This window comes from Charadrius vociferus, unplaced genomic scaffold (assembly GCF_000708025.1).
Source record: "Charadrius vociferus isolate BGI_N301 unplaced genomic scaffold, ASM70802v2 scaffold32, whole genome shotgun sequence".
NCBI lineage: Eukaryota > Metazoa > Chordata > Aves > Charadriiformes > Charadriidae > Charadrius > Charadrius vociferus.
Window position 1 is genome coordinate 3,914,086 of NW_009647856.1, and position 15,100 is coordinate 3,929,185.

Genomic DNA, 15,100 nt, shown 5'->3' on the forward strand with positions numbered 1-15,100 from the left:
TAAGCCTATGGTGTTGCATGTATATCAAGACATAAGCTGTGTAAGAGCTAATAATCAAAAACATAATTATCTGTTTCCACTATTTCTACTATTTAGCTACATACATAGTTTTCCAAACCAATCAAGCTCTATTGAAGAAGTCAATTATCTTTTATAATCTTCCTTAAAAACCTCTCAGGGAAACAAAAGGTTTAATACTGTACAGAATGAAAAGTTCTTCTAATACTGATATTTTTTTTGTCAGTCAGGCCACCAAGAATACTGACATGGTACCACTTCAGCGCTGTACTTCAACCCTTACTGTGTCAACACCAATATCTTCCAGTAACAAATCAACTCATTTTTGTAAACCTGATCATTATCTAGACTTTAAATAAAAATTACCCAAAATAAAAAGAGGGTAGTTTCTAGTGGTTTTGAGCATGTGCAATTAAAATATAATAAGTCATTGAAATTAACTGATTTCTTTTGCACTAAATTGTTTTAGTAAGTCAAAGTAAATCCTCTACCTTGTGTTGCAAATTTAATGGTTGCTTCCTGTATTCTCAAATTCATATTCAAATATAGTAAAAGGAAGGACCGCTCAGGAAAATCAGACAGGACAGAAACTCCTCTGTTTATAAGAAGTTGTAATTTTTTCTTCATCCAGACCCCCCAAAATTGAGCAATAGTCATATGCCACAAAAGAACGGGTAGAAACACTGCTATAGTCTACAAATAAAAAGATGTGCATAACAAATACAGCTGTTGAAACAAAGTAATTATATTATAAAATATGAGAAATGTACTGACTTCTTAAACTGAGAAGAACAGAGAACATAAGAGAGTACCATAAAGATATGGTACTACTTCTACTGGAGAGAATGTTAATGACACGGTCTTGGCTGAGATCAATGAGACCATACAAAAGAATAAAATCACATTAGAAAATATCTTCGACATCTCTTTTTTAAACTGATTATCTGGCATAATAAAGAAAACATTTAAGGTAGTTCTATTTTGCCAGTTAAATGATTCCTTCTTGGAATAGTTTGTTTTGGAACATATCAAAGGAAAAGCTAGTAAAAAATTGAAAAATGAGTTATACTTGAGACATTAAGTAGTAGTGACCACATCAGAATTAAATTTAGCTCTCTTAGAAAGGGAATAGTATTAAAAAAGAAGAAAAAAAAGGACACATTAACCTTATGATATGAAACTTCAGAAGACATTCAAAATCAAAAGCAAAATATATACAGAAATAGAATAAAAAGGATCAAAATAATTTGAAAGTTAATTTAAATCCTTGTATTACTAGCTGGAAGTTACAGAAACACATGATACCCATCATACATTTTCAGGACAATGAATTAAAAAAAAAAAAAAAACACAAAGCAAAGCAGCATGAGTCTTAGACATTTTTTTGAGTCAAGCAGAAACCATTTTTAAAAAAGAAACAGCCCACTGAGGCCAACAGAAGAGAACCAACTATGACATGTGAACTGATGGGGACTTGATGCATGACCAAGTTATGATAAGATGACAAGTTAGCATGCATCAGCTAACTTGTGATAACTGGATGCCTTAGAACTAAAGTAATTTTGCCCCCAAATTACAATGATTTTGTGAAGTTGCTTTAATTTATATTTGCTGCAGGCCATGATTGTGCACCCAGATGCCACATGACTTGCTGAACCATTGCAAACTGTGTCCCAAGTCCTGTGTGTGTGATTTGCAAAGCCACAGTGAAAGCTGAAGAATAAGTAGTCAAACTCAAAACCAGATAAATAGTCTGCAGATGGATGCGTCACCTGCGCTTCCTCGCAATAAATGAGCAACGGAATATTTCCTTGCAAGTGTTCTTCACCACAACAATTTATGCAAATACCTGCTTAAGACACGCTTATTCCAAGTAATAGCGATGATAAGGTCCTAGAGAAAAAGTATCACTTAATATCACTAATAATATACTAAAGAATTATTAGTATTTATTAACATTTATCAAAAAGCAGTTTTGCCAAACTCAGGCAAACTGAGGGATCAGACTTTCCAGAAAAGCATAGAATGTTTCAATAAATAAATGCAAAACCCTTTAAATTTACTGTCCTTTTTTTCCAGTATTTGGGGTTTCCATTTCCAAGAAATTTTTGCAATGCTAAACACGATAATTTTAAAAAAACCCTAATGCTTATATTCTTAAAAATCTTTAGATTTCAGTACCTAGGACTTCAAAGAAAAACGCTGTACCTCAATTCATTAATATGGAAGTGTCAGCATCACTAAGACAGTTCATATGGACTTTTTGAATTAAACACTTAACTGCTAGCAAAAATAAGCATTCTTGTGGAAACTAGAATTGAAAGACAACACCTGCCATTTTCTCTCTAAAAGTGTTGCTACTGTTTCTGGGAATTGAGAGGCAACAACGCTTGTTTTAACATTCCTAGACTATCTGCAAAATTGAAGTTAATTAACAGTATCTTGATAAACATCACAAAAGAAGAAATGACAGCAGCTTAAGGAGAAATTTGGTTTCATCAGCACACTAGAATTTTTGGAATGCATTTACAGTACAATCAATAAAAGGAAAAAGGTTCATTTATCTGACAGTATCTCAAAGCACTTAAAATAAAATGCTGTCGTTAAGTACTTTGGAGGTTACTGATAAACAAAACTGCTCTTTAGCACAACATAAAAAAAATTATTAATAGTTTATCGCTCAGAGATGAGTGACACCATCTAAGATAATACAAAGTAAACAGAGAATGCTTTTTTGTTATTACTGATAAATTGGAATATGCTCAGATACCCATAGATTTTATTTTTAATCTTGCTTGTCTACACATTTGTCAGCTGCTAACCTGATAAGTATTTATTTTTTTTTTAACTGTTCATATTACGAGTCTATTGGTAAAAACTAGCTGTTACCGATATAGTGTGATTGATTTAGGTTAGAAAAAGCCCTGTCTCACTAGGCTAACTATCTGGTCTTCTCTAAAATTCCCCATCCGTTTTTCTAGTAAGGACTCCTTCATCTTCAGTCACATAGGCCTTATGTGGTCTTTTTTTCCCAGATGTTCTTTTCCATTAACACTATACTGACCTGTGCAGCCTTCTTCATGCTTTGGCTTCTTTCTTTACTATTGTCTCTCTAGAAAGCGCCACATGTATGTACATCTCCAAGACACCCCTGGGAATAAGATCATGTCAAAATTCTACAGGGTACAGCTGGGGTAATAATCCTAACCCATCTGGGGGCAGAGTGCCACAGAAAATCTCTTCCAGATACTCATTTATTGCCCTGTCCCCAATTATTGGTAAAGAAAGAAGACTTGGTGCCTTTAACTCATGTAATAAGAAAATATCTTCAGCCTAAATTGTGCTTGGTGATCAGCTGGACTTCCTAGGAACAGCTACCTGCAACACAAGAGAAGACTGAAATTTCCATAGGAACAATTGGAAAAAATAATTGCATTGCCACTAAATCAAGAGGAGGTTTTCTGACTTCACTACAGAAATACTGTTTCGGAAGGACTAAAAGGATGATTATCTATCACAGTGAAGATTATTTTAATCTCGTGATGAAAACAACAGTCTAATTTCCTAAGGAAATGAGGCTTTTTTGATCACTCTGCTCATTGCTGACACAATCCATTTAGCAGTTTGTTCCCTATGACACATAAGATCTAACTCTTTAGATCTAACTCTAAACAATTTCAAATTTATTGGGAAAAGGGTAGGGAGTAAAAGCAGTCTAAAAACATGAAGTTTTTCCAAGTTTCATGAAAATCAGTGGTTAAGAAATGGAAATACTCCATTACTTAACCAAAAGGAAGAACAAAGTCATTATACAATTAATGCAATTAGCAGCAACTGGTCCATTAGTAGATGCAAACTGGCTGGCCTACAAGCACATGCAGAAACAATCATACTTCTGCTGCTTTTTGTCCACCTAGGGAGACAAAAATTGGTTCATGAATATAAAGAATCCAGGAATACTGTTGAAGGCTACATGAGAGGGAGACAGTTCTATAAGGAAGATTTTAGTGCCTGGGATACCATTATGTGTGTTGCAGTAGGAGAACATTAGGGATGAGGAAAGGTGAGTATGACTTTGGAAGGATTAAGAGATTTGTTAAGATACTAACAAAAAAAAAAAAAAACAACAAAAAAACAACCTAGCGATAAAGAGAAGAAGATCTCAGACTATTTCAGTAGGGGAAAGAACAGAGGAAGCCCAAGGGACATGAGGTATAAGCATACAGGAGATTAGAATACATTTCTTTCTCTTTTCATGTTTATTTTCAGCTTTGATGATTGCCTCCTATCGAGGGATGTCCTTGTTAACATTTCTTATTGCCATTGTCACACTGCTCACAGAAATTTCAGTCTAACTAGGCAAAACAATAGGTAGTTGGAAGATGTTTTATTCTCACATTTAGGTTAGATAATTCTACTGGGAAAAAAATTACAAGATTTAGCAAGACTTAAATACTTGAGGATCCCAGGAGCTTGTTGAAAGTTTTTCAGAAGACTTCAAAGTGAATCCAGATTTCTCAAATCTATCATTATTGGTGATTCAATCAGCCCAACAGAAAAACTCTCAATGAAAGAAAAGGACTGTAGCTCTTCTTTCCCAAAAGGAATATTTTCATTACAAAAGGACTTAGTTTAATATTGCACACAAACATGTTTTACAGGTACTATAGCTTCTACAAGCATCATGTCAGATCTCTGATGTTCATCATCTAAGATAGCTACCAACAGTTGTGAGGTCTTTATTGAGGTTCACCATCTATGTTTTCAGCAGGTGTGAGGTCTTTACAAGGCTAAAAAATAAGTAACAGCTTAGGTTAGGAACTGACTGGTTAAAAACAAGTCTTGTCCAAACAACGTTAAGGTCAGCCTGAAGGCTGTCTAATCCAATTATGCAAGATGTTCTGAGGATCTACTTCCCCCCTTTAGTACTCTCAGATGCATTTTTAATAGTCTGTAAACAACCTTGTAGTGACTAAGTAGTATCAGCATCATTACAATCCCTGTGAAAGAGACTGCAGAACTCTGAGATGCCAACAGAAACACACCATTACCCTGCGCTGCTGTAATGCAGTTACAACCACAAGTATGGGACTCAGGTGGATGCAGTAATAGCTAACCTCTGCCATCAAAAATACAATGTCTGACAAGAGCAGACCTTACAGACTGAAGGAACAAACACTTATAAAGCAAAACCACCGAGACAGAGTTTGCACAGAAATCCACATCTGTAGAAACTCACCATCATGTTGCGAACAGTTAGAGGCAGAAGCCAAACCACACCAACAAGGTCATAGCAGGACTACAGTCACGGATATGATGTATGACTAATTCAGGAAAACTCTGAAGCACCCTTGCATCATAGATTAGAAATTTACTTTCTTTGTGTTAATTTATAGTTTACAGCATTTAAAATATAAAACATGTTAAGGCACGACAACTCTAACTCTCAGATATTCCCCAAGGGTCCTGCAGCACTCCCAGGCAATAGTATCAGATATCAGTATGTGTCAATATGTCTGTTACCTTTCAACAATCCCAAGGTAGAGCATTTCTGTACTGCTATCAAATTCACGGCACACTTCGGGAGCTGTTTCACAAGAATGTATAAACATCAGTTATTATTATTTTCAAATCTCCATGCTGTAAGTTTTTGTTTTGTTTTACTTTTAAATTAAGAGTACAAGGAGATTTCAACAGCTCAGAGATCTAATTTTACAGCTCAAGGGTTTTAGTGCTATTACACATTAAAGCAGTAAATGTGGAACCACAAAAAAAAAATCTAATCCATTAACCTGATATTATGAAGTAATTTGTTGCGTTTTCCAGCGAAGTAAGGGGTTGTTCTGTGTCAAGAAAATTACAGAGACCACATATAGCACTTGTAACAGCTATTCCACAATTCTGAATGACAAGTACACACACGTGTTACAGTGCTCTATAAAATCCTCAAAGAAGCATTTTCCTTATAACAAAAGAGCATGGCAAGTTGTAAGTCTCAAGCCTTTTCCTAAGTGTTTAAACCAAAGAATAAAATGGAAAGTGAAATGATACACATAAATCAAAATTGTCAGAGTTTCATGTTGCTTTGTAATGCCTAGGGTATGGGCAAAATAGAACAACTTTTGTCATGATTGGTTTCAATCAATCATGCTGCAGGGATGGCCACAAAGAATCTGTGCCTTAGACTTTGATCTTGCAAACAAACCCCAACTTAACTTTTAATCAATGGAGTCGTTTGTATGATTAAAGGAACACACATGATCAAGTATTTATAGAATCAAAGTTTTAGGATATGGTCTCTAAGGCCGCTTTGTGTGCAGCGGAAATAACTTATACAGCTTGTATATAACCGCTGTTTATTACTGCTTCTTGGCCAGAGAGGATCTGAGCTCTGGCAGGCAGCTGTGACAGGCTCACCCATTTCAACAAAAAGTGTATCAGTTTAGTTTAAACTGCTCTGAAAGATGCTCAACCTAAGTCACCATATCATGCTTAACCTAAATTAGCATATTGTGTTTAAATAAAGAATATTGTGCACCGAAGCAGATGCAGAACACATCACAGCAGCTTTGGTAGCCACCTACATTGCTCGAGTCACTGCTGAAATGACTACACCTTTGACCTCATCGTTCAGACCATTATTAGATCAATTACTACTAGTAACAACACCTTCACTTATACTTTATCAAGGCAATTGTGCTGCAGCTTGTAAGCGCTACAGTAAGCCATTCTCAGTTAAAGGGGTTCATCCTCAGACGTGTAACATCCTAGACCTATCATCAGACATTCATCCCAAATCCATCTCACCTACTTTGATCCGAGTGTAAGCTAGGCCCCTGGTTTAAGCTGACCATTACTCTCCTTTTTTACTCAAGAGAGACCAAAATACACTTCCAGGCTAAGTGCAACAACCAAAGGGATCACCTCTTTCAGAAAGTAAAGTAAGAAACGAGGACTATTCTGTCAACTTGTTAGACACAGAAGTTTGTGGGGGGGGTTGCCATTGTCCTTAGTAACAGTGAAGCAAAGCCTCTGTTGTATTTTTGTATTAAAGGTTTCACATATTTAGCAGTAGAATTTAAGGACAGCGTGCTGCATTCAAAGCTGTTGCTGGAGAACCACACTTTATTGTAACTGCTTATTTTATCTTCTAAGTGTGAAGCATTTTATCTACAAGAATTCAAGTATTTTAGAAATGAAATAACTCACTGCAATGTTTGAGTGTTGACCCACAGAAGCTGCAGTCACTCAGTAGGGAATACTATGGAATCAATAAAGAGCTTGAGACTGTTTACAGCCTGGTTCTGAGCTATAATAAATGTTCAACCTGCTGAACACTCTACACCTCCTCAACAGTGTGTTTAGAAATGACTACTACACCAGATGCTTGTGTAACCTGAAAATATGCAGAAGAACGTGTCCATGCCTAAGATAAGCAGAGAAGAGAAAATAATGACTTACTGCATGTAAACACAGGCACATAAAGACAAGACATTTTTTTCAGCAACAACTCTAATAAGAACAAGATCTCGTAAAACAGCTCACGTCTTTCTGGGCTTCCTGACAACACATATTTTCAAGCTTTGCATCATACCATTCTCAATCAACTGAGATGAAATATTTAATACATAAAGGAATGGGTTTATTTTCCTTTACTCTTGGCTTTTACCACACACCCTCGGGAAAGCACTCAGCTTAATCATAAATAAAGAGTTGCAGGAGCTCATGGAATTGAGCAACACTTGCTAACCTTTAGCTTTGTGGCTGAAAAATGACCTTCAGTGATGACCCCAGTGAATAGTGCTATCTGGCGTAATTCCCGCACATCAAGCAACCTATTATTTTACTATTATTACGTTTTAGTAACACTGCTGGGAGAAACCATCTGTTAAAAAGAAACAAGGTACTGACCCTTAGGTATTTGGGGACTGCTGTTTTCTGCAATCACTTTAAAGCACTTTTCATTCATTTTGTACAATTTCCTTTCACCAGTGTCAGCAAGATCAGAATGAGAAAAGGCCAACATCCCTGTGATGTTTATTGCACATCAACAAATAAAAGATATATTTACAGCTGTATTCACCATTTTACTAGGCCTATTAAACAAATGTGTTGTAAGAAAAAGCCTATAAAGCAAACTTAGCAACAGTAAAAAGCCCATTGTTTGACTCCCCACAGAAGCCTCAATTGCTTCACAGTATGAAGTCAGGAATTCTTTAGATAAAAATAAACACAGAAGAAGTAGAGAATAGATACATTAAGGATGTTAAGAGGAGGGAAGTTTTCTTTCACTGAATGCCTGTCTTCCAATCACTGGTTCCTTGGTTTAGAGAATTATTTGTAAATAGTTTGCAAGAGAAACAACAACAACAACAACAACCCCACAACATTCTGGAGGGATCCAGTCACAAAGCTTTTAAATTCATAAGTAAATACATTTTGGGGGATTTAAAGAGATAGAAACAGAGGATAAACTTCACATGCTTCACCAATCCAGTGAATTTCCTAAAACACAAAATTCTTCAGTACTGGTGAAGTAGAAATGTTAGCAACATGATTTCAGAAGGATCATAAACTTCTTTTTTTCTTAGCTGCTGCTGCCAAATCACAGTCTAAAGAGGACTATATATTGCCTGTCATCAAATTCTTACAAATAATGAGCATCATCTGCTCAAGCCAAAGGGATAAGAGAAAGTGTGAGTGATTTTTTTTTTTTTTTTCCTTTCTCCTGTTTTTGGCTAACAGGCTTTGTTTGGTTGAGTTTGCTTTTTTTGGTTGTTCGGTTGGTTTTTTTATGAATGAAATTTTTGACATTTTATTTCTTCTGTATTTTGACATTTAATATTCATAGGGATACTTTGAACCATCTTGTAATAGATCACACAAAGCACAGAAGTCTCATGTCTGTCATACAACCTTCCTTGACTGGAAAGATGTCCTTCACAGCTAGGTTTCTGACATGAAAGCTCACATCAAGCAAATTCAACTAAGAATGGTAATGTGATTTTAGAAGGTAGGTGTAACACATCTATGGCAAATTAGTCTTTGCTATTAGACTATTACAGGGTTTCCTTGTGTTGACTTTTTAACCTTTAGAGGCATTGAAAAATTCAGTTTTTAATCCGTTCCTTCATAGTGGAGATCTACTTGCCAAGAGTCAACCAGTAACAGGCAGGTGAGTTACAGAAAGTGCTATGGCACCAAGTTCTTCTCCATGGAAGGCAAAGAGAGAAGACAGCAGAGAGTACTGCTGTTTCCTGGTAAACTTCATTGATTTTGTACCATGACATGTACAAGGTAAATGTATAGCATTTCCACCACACAAATGAAGTTGCAGTCTGAAACATTGCACTGCATTCAAGGACAAATCTTAGGTCATTATATGTAACTGGAAGACTTGTTGACTTTTAAGAAGAGTTGAGCAGGTTCCGATTGACAAAAGAGGTAATAAAGCATACCAAGTACTATATTGAGACAGAGTAGCAAGAGATGGCATAAACAACTACCAATTATCTGCTTTCACCTGAGACTAATAAAAAGTAATTTAAAGATGAGACTCAACTTTTATTCCATCAAAAATTATTTTTCAGCTACTTGAGTGATCCAAGTTTTGCAGCTATTGGCTACGCACACAGTCTGCGCATCATGCCAGGGCCAAGACATTTGGCAGACATCACTTTGTTGACATCTTTGTGGTTACAGACCTCCTGTACATACTTGCACAGAAACTGTAAAAGGAACCTTTGACATGCCATTATATTCCAGAGGTCCTGCAAATTACAGGTAAAATAAGAATGAGAGCAGACTAGAAGAGAAACAAAGATTCATCACTAAGACGATATATTCACCTAGAGCAGTGCAACTAAACAGTGTATCCAGATGCCTGATTGTAATGTGCTGGAATTTACAAACCCTGTGAAAAGGTCTAGCATCAAGAAATGTCACAGAAAAACCCTGAGAAAAAAAAAAAAAAAAAAACAGAGAAACCCTTCCTTGTGTTTGTAATGTTGCTTCCTGAAAAAAAAAAAAAAAAAAAAAAAAAACACAAAAACCCACAGGGGGGGGAATCTTTAGACTGCTATAAAAGAGTTTGCCAAAGGGATGCAGCATGAGTGAAAGCACATCAATTTATAGCTTCATCAAAACTAACAGGACATGCTTAGAGGAGAAAAACAGTGATGTCAGCCTCCAATTGAATTGGTTAACAAGGTGAAATCTCCTTTCCAAAATGAGAATTTGTAGCCTTGAGGATGATCAGAAGCACCAAGATGAGGGGGAAAAGGAATTTATCAATGTGAGATGATAAAAGTGGGGAAAAAATAGGTTGGTAACATTTGTTTTTGAAACTGTGCTCTAAGGGAATCATGATGGTTTTATTTGTTTTAATGTATGTAAAACATACATTAGTTCCTCAAACTGAATCTCAGTGATGACAATTTACATTTTTCATCAACTTAAACATGGAATTTATTTCAAAAACTTCTCAAACATTGTTTCTTCAGTTATTCACATCCTTTCTTTACAGGCACTTGGAATTATAACTAACTATACTACAGATTTTTTATAATTCAATATTTTCATTCTTTTTCTCTTTTAACATTTTCTTTCATGTTTAATCATGAATCCTTAACTGGTTATTTAAATGCCAAACATTAACTAACCAACACAAAACATTTTAAATAGTATACTCAAGCTAAGAGGGCTTTTTTCCATAAAACAAAGATTATTATCTTTATCCCTGCAGGCTACAAATTTCTTTACGAAATGAAGATTTTTCTAATTAATGTTGGTTGCATGCTATAACTTCATCATATTTGCTGGTCTACATGAAGAAAACCAGGGTGGCAGTTTCAATAATATTTAGTATTCCCATTGCCCACTTTTAGAATATTTATTGACATAAAGTTTCTCAAAAGACCTGAAACAGATGCTCACCCTTACACAGCATACTGTAAATCATACAAACAGCATTAATCTTGTTTTCATTTAAGTAAAATATAACACTTGCTTTCAGTGAAATAATGATGAGTGCAATATCTGATGAAGAGTTTAAAATAGCAGATGGTGTTATCACTTTGAAAGTAGGGAGGTAGCTACATAGAGGCAGCAGCATGCAGGATATTCTGGTCTTGCACCTTCAGATGGCACTTAGTTCTTTAAAGCAAAAGCAGGAAAGTGATTGATGTTACGCAGCAAACAGTCTGTCTGCTTCTTGCATCCCCGGCGGTGGTGCTTATCTTTTCAGAGTTCTGCTACAGCAGTACTTACAGAAGCCTTTGTCAACAAAATGCAGTTATGAAAGGAACTAGCATGGCTTCTCTGCCAAAAAAACTCCTGTCTCGGTGAGCAAGTCTCTCCAAGATTATTTGGAAACACTCCTGAACTTGCTGCCACCTCTTCTGATATGGGTGAATAATAAACCTAAAGCTTGTCCTGATTGTTGGTAAAGAATCAGCAGTCTGTCCGGTGGGAGAGCAAAAGCTCTCCTCTCTACCCCACAGGTGGCCCAGAGGTATTTGTGTATTTTTCCCTAAGACATTTCTAAGCTGACATTGAGTTGTCTGTGGCCTCGAGAATTTGGGTAAGAAGAAAAGACTGCTTGTCACGTGGCTTTTCCAAACACTCGTAATTCTGGTTATCTGCCCTTGTACCCAAACGTATTTAGACCTGGAGACGTAATACAGGATAATACATGCCTTTAGTTCGTAACCCCTCAGAATGATACTGCTCTTTAATTTGCTGTAAGAAAAATCCAAACTTCAATCTGTTATATATATACACACATATTTTATAGATACATATATATGTGTGTATATACATACACCTAAACATCTATTTTTTTATTTTTTTTTTTAATACAGATTTCTCTGGACTATATACAAGCATGGACCACAAGTTAAATCCTTATTCTGGTACAAATTCAAGGTGATTTATATCCAGCATGAATTACCATCTTTCTTGAATTTGTATTTACCTTGGTAGGAAAACTAGTCTTTCCTAGTCATTCAAAACCAAAATTCTATTACAATGAAAGCTTTTAAAAATAACAGACATTTTCATGCATGAAACTGAATCAGTCATGATTCAGTTATGGGTTATGTGGCTAGTCATTAATTAGCCATGATTTACGTGGCTAGGTGATTACTAATTGAAAATACTATACTTGCATTAAATATATTTACCTACTTCAGAATTCACAAATGCCTGTCTAAAAATTCCCTACGCTTTTATTATTCAATTTAGTCATTAGTCCCTGAGTAAATTTTGCTGCCCCCTAGCTAGAGAACAGACACAATAAGAAACTATGGATAAGCGTGATGAAACTCTTAGTGTTAATTAAAATAAATCCTAAATTACAATTAGCAAGAAAGTTAAAGTAAGTGTTCTGAAAGTCTGGCTCCTGCAAATAAATGACAATGAAACATTTTTTCTGCTCTAACAGACCTTAGCAGCCCTCAAAGATGATTAGCCAGCCCTAACAAACCTAATTTCTTACACATTACATGTTTTGTATTACATATTCTGTATATTAAAATCCATGTATGAACATGGAGAGCATCACTTTTCTTCTGCAACATTTCAGCTCTCCCTTCCTTAGTCATCTGCTGCTATTGTTTGAAATATTTACGCTTGGAGAATAAATTTTCTATTCTAGATTATTTCCTTCTAAGCTCAGTCTGCTCCTTCTGCCCGCAAGCAGCTTGACTCTACTGTAGAAAGTAGCACAGTTCCCACAGCAGGTAAAAGGGCGAGATTTGGATGGATAAGGCAGGCACAACTGCTGCTTAACCATCCCTTTTCCAGACAAGAAGAGTGTCCAGCACATAGCTACACAACCTGAGATCAGGTGATGCCAAAATCCCTCACGTCACTCAAAAGCAACGTAAATAGGTAAAACAGATCCCTCAAGATCTGCAAATCTCTGTGTGTAACCAACTATACCAGACCCCATCACAACAACAAAATTCTACAGACTGCTGGAAGGGTTCAACATCTCATTTTCATGCTATGTTACCTTTGCTTTTTACCATATTCACAAACCAAGGGGGGGGGAAAAAAAAAAAAGGCAGTTAGAAATACACTGCAAACCATGCGTAATGCTTGAATTATACAATTAAATCCTTCATGGGCTCTTCAGGCCTACATGCTTCTAGTGTAGCTCTGTTTGGCTTATATAAATATATCCCTCCTGTCCTCTGGAAACCCAATCCATCTCAATCTGTAATGTAAATAGTTTCTTTTTAACATGCAGTGTGTGCTGATTTCACCTTAATTATATATTTCCCATTGCGAGAACTCGAACTGTGGGATACTGGGAAAGAATTTAACCAGCAGCCTATAAAGAATAGGGGCTGAAGCTCAGCTCCCATTAACACCTCATTAGGCAGAGCCTGTACTGTATGTAAAATGAGCTAATGATTTTTAAATATAGTTGTCAACCTATAACTTAATAATGTAGAAACTTTATTTCTCTGTAATACTGAGCGAGGGATAATACATTTTTATATCTACAAATCAACATGAAGCTATTGTAGTACATTAATACCCCAAGCAAGATCTTTGTTGGTCATCATCAAACACTGACCTTTAGTGCAACCATACCACCAATACCACAAGTGGTACTAATTGCAGTGTAAATTTTCTGATGGACACAAGCTGACAGTTTGGGGAAAACACCTTTAAGTCCTGGATATAAATATAGTTCAGCTTACTAAAATAGAGTTAGAACCATGAAATGACCGTTAGGTGGTTATGGGATTAATTCAAATCCCAGATAAAGGAACGGCAAAATCCTCGTTTGAGTTTACTGTGGATAAAGACCATCCTCTGCCTTACCAAAAATCACCGTTACAGTTTGCATTAAATTGACAGGGTTAACAGTACTTCAAGAATGCAGGACTTTCATTAATTCCCACTGAAGCTGAGTAAATGACCATAGAGTCAAACAGGGGTTGCACAATATAGCCCTTAATTGGCAAGGGGATTGTGGTATTCCTATCCATCAGGTGACCCCTCTGAGCGAGGGTTAGGACCTGATCTTGTCGCAGTGGGTTTGGAGGCATGTGTGCGCTGCAGGTGAAGCCTGGTTTGCTGTGAGAGCAAAAAGTTCTCATTCACTGTCAGTTCATTACACTTGCACTGAGCATCACTTGTAAAGAAAGAAAAAAGAAGAAAAAAAAAAAACAGAGAATTGTGAATTTATAAAAAATGAAAGAGTCTGTTTCTAATTTGTGGAAGCCGCTTCTTAGCTCTTCAAAGCAACAAGATTTTGAAACAGGCTAGTTTTAAATGCTTCTTCCATAACAAAAAAAGCTCCTGTCCATAAATTTCATCATACTCATCATAGAAGCTTTTAGCTTCCCAGTCAGCACTAGCCTACCTTGCAACAGCCTGCATCCCCATTAAGCACCAGCATCCACAGCTACAAAGGGAGAGAGTGAGCAGGCATGCTTCCTTTCATGTTTCAGGGTCTTCGCAGTGAAATTTTTAGCTGAATTTACAGCTACTCAACAGTGAAGATTTACACATGTGGACTTCATCATCTCTACCACATGGCAACTCCCAGGACAGGCTGGAGCAGCTTTGTAAAGAGGACCCACCACCGCCTCTTCCTAACTACCCCATGCCTAACTGGTACCCACAGCAGCCTCTCTCTGGGGTAAACGCAATTAAGATGAGGGACCCTCCTGCTGTTCCTGTTTGATTAGTGAATACAGTGATGACATTCACTCATTGTCTTCATGCTTGGTCGCTACATTCTTTTGGCCGGGAGGGTTGCAGGGGCTGTTCCCAGGGTGCAGGCAGGTATGCCATGTCAACCTTTGACTGGGAATACGTGGTCATGCGCCCGCTGACCGCAGCCCAGCTTGTAAATTCAGCCACTTTTCACAAGTACGAAAACTACAACAGGGTATTGTACAAGGCGAAATATAAGATGGTGATGTGTGTGTCCACGGTAGAGAATTTACTTGGGACAGGTCTGTCTGTGTCATTGGATCTAAGCAAAACGACAGTTTGGCCCTCTGTGAGAGATGGATGTTTTAAAATCTCCTTGAAAACATCGGAGTTATGACGTGCTATG

At 36.6% G+C, this 15,100-nt stretch overlaps 1 protein-coding gene across 1 annotated transcript in view; it reads right to left on the reverse strand.

Annotated features, from left to right (window-relative positions):
* The window catches only part of SEMA3E (sema domain, immunoglobulin domain (Ig), short basic domain, secreted, (semaphorin) 3E), a 145,217-nt gene that overhangs the window by 128,193 nt on the left and 1,924 nt on the right, over positions 1–15,100 (reverse strand). The window lies entirely within an intron of this gene.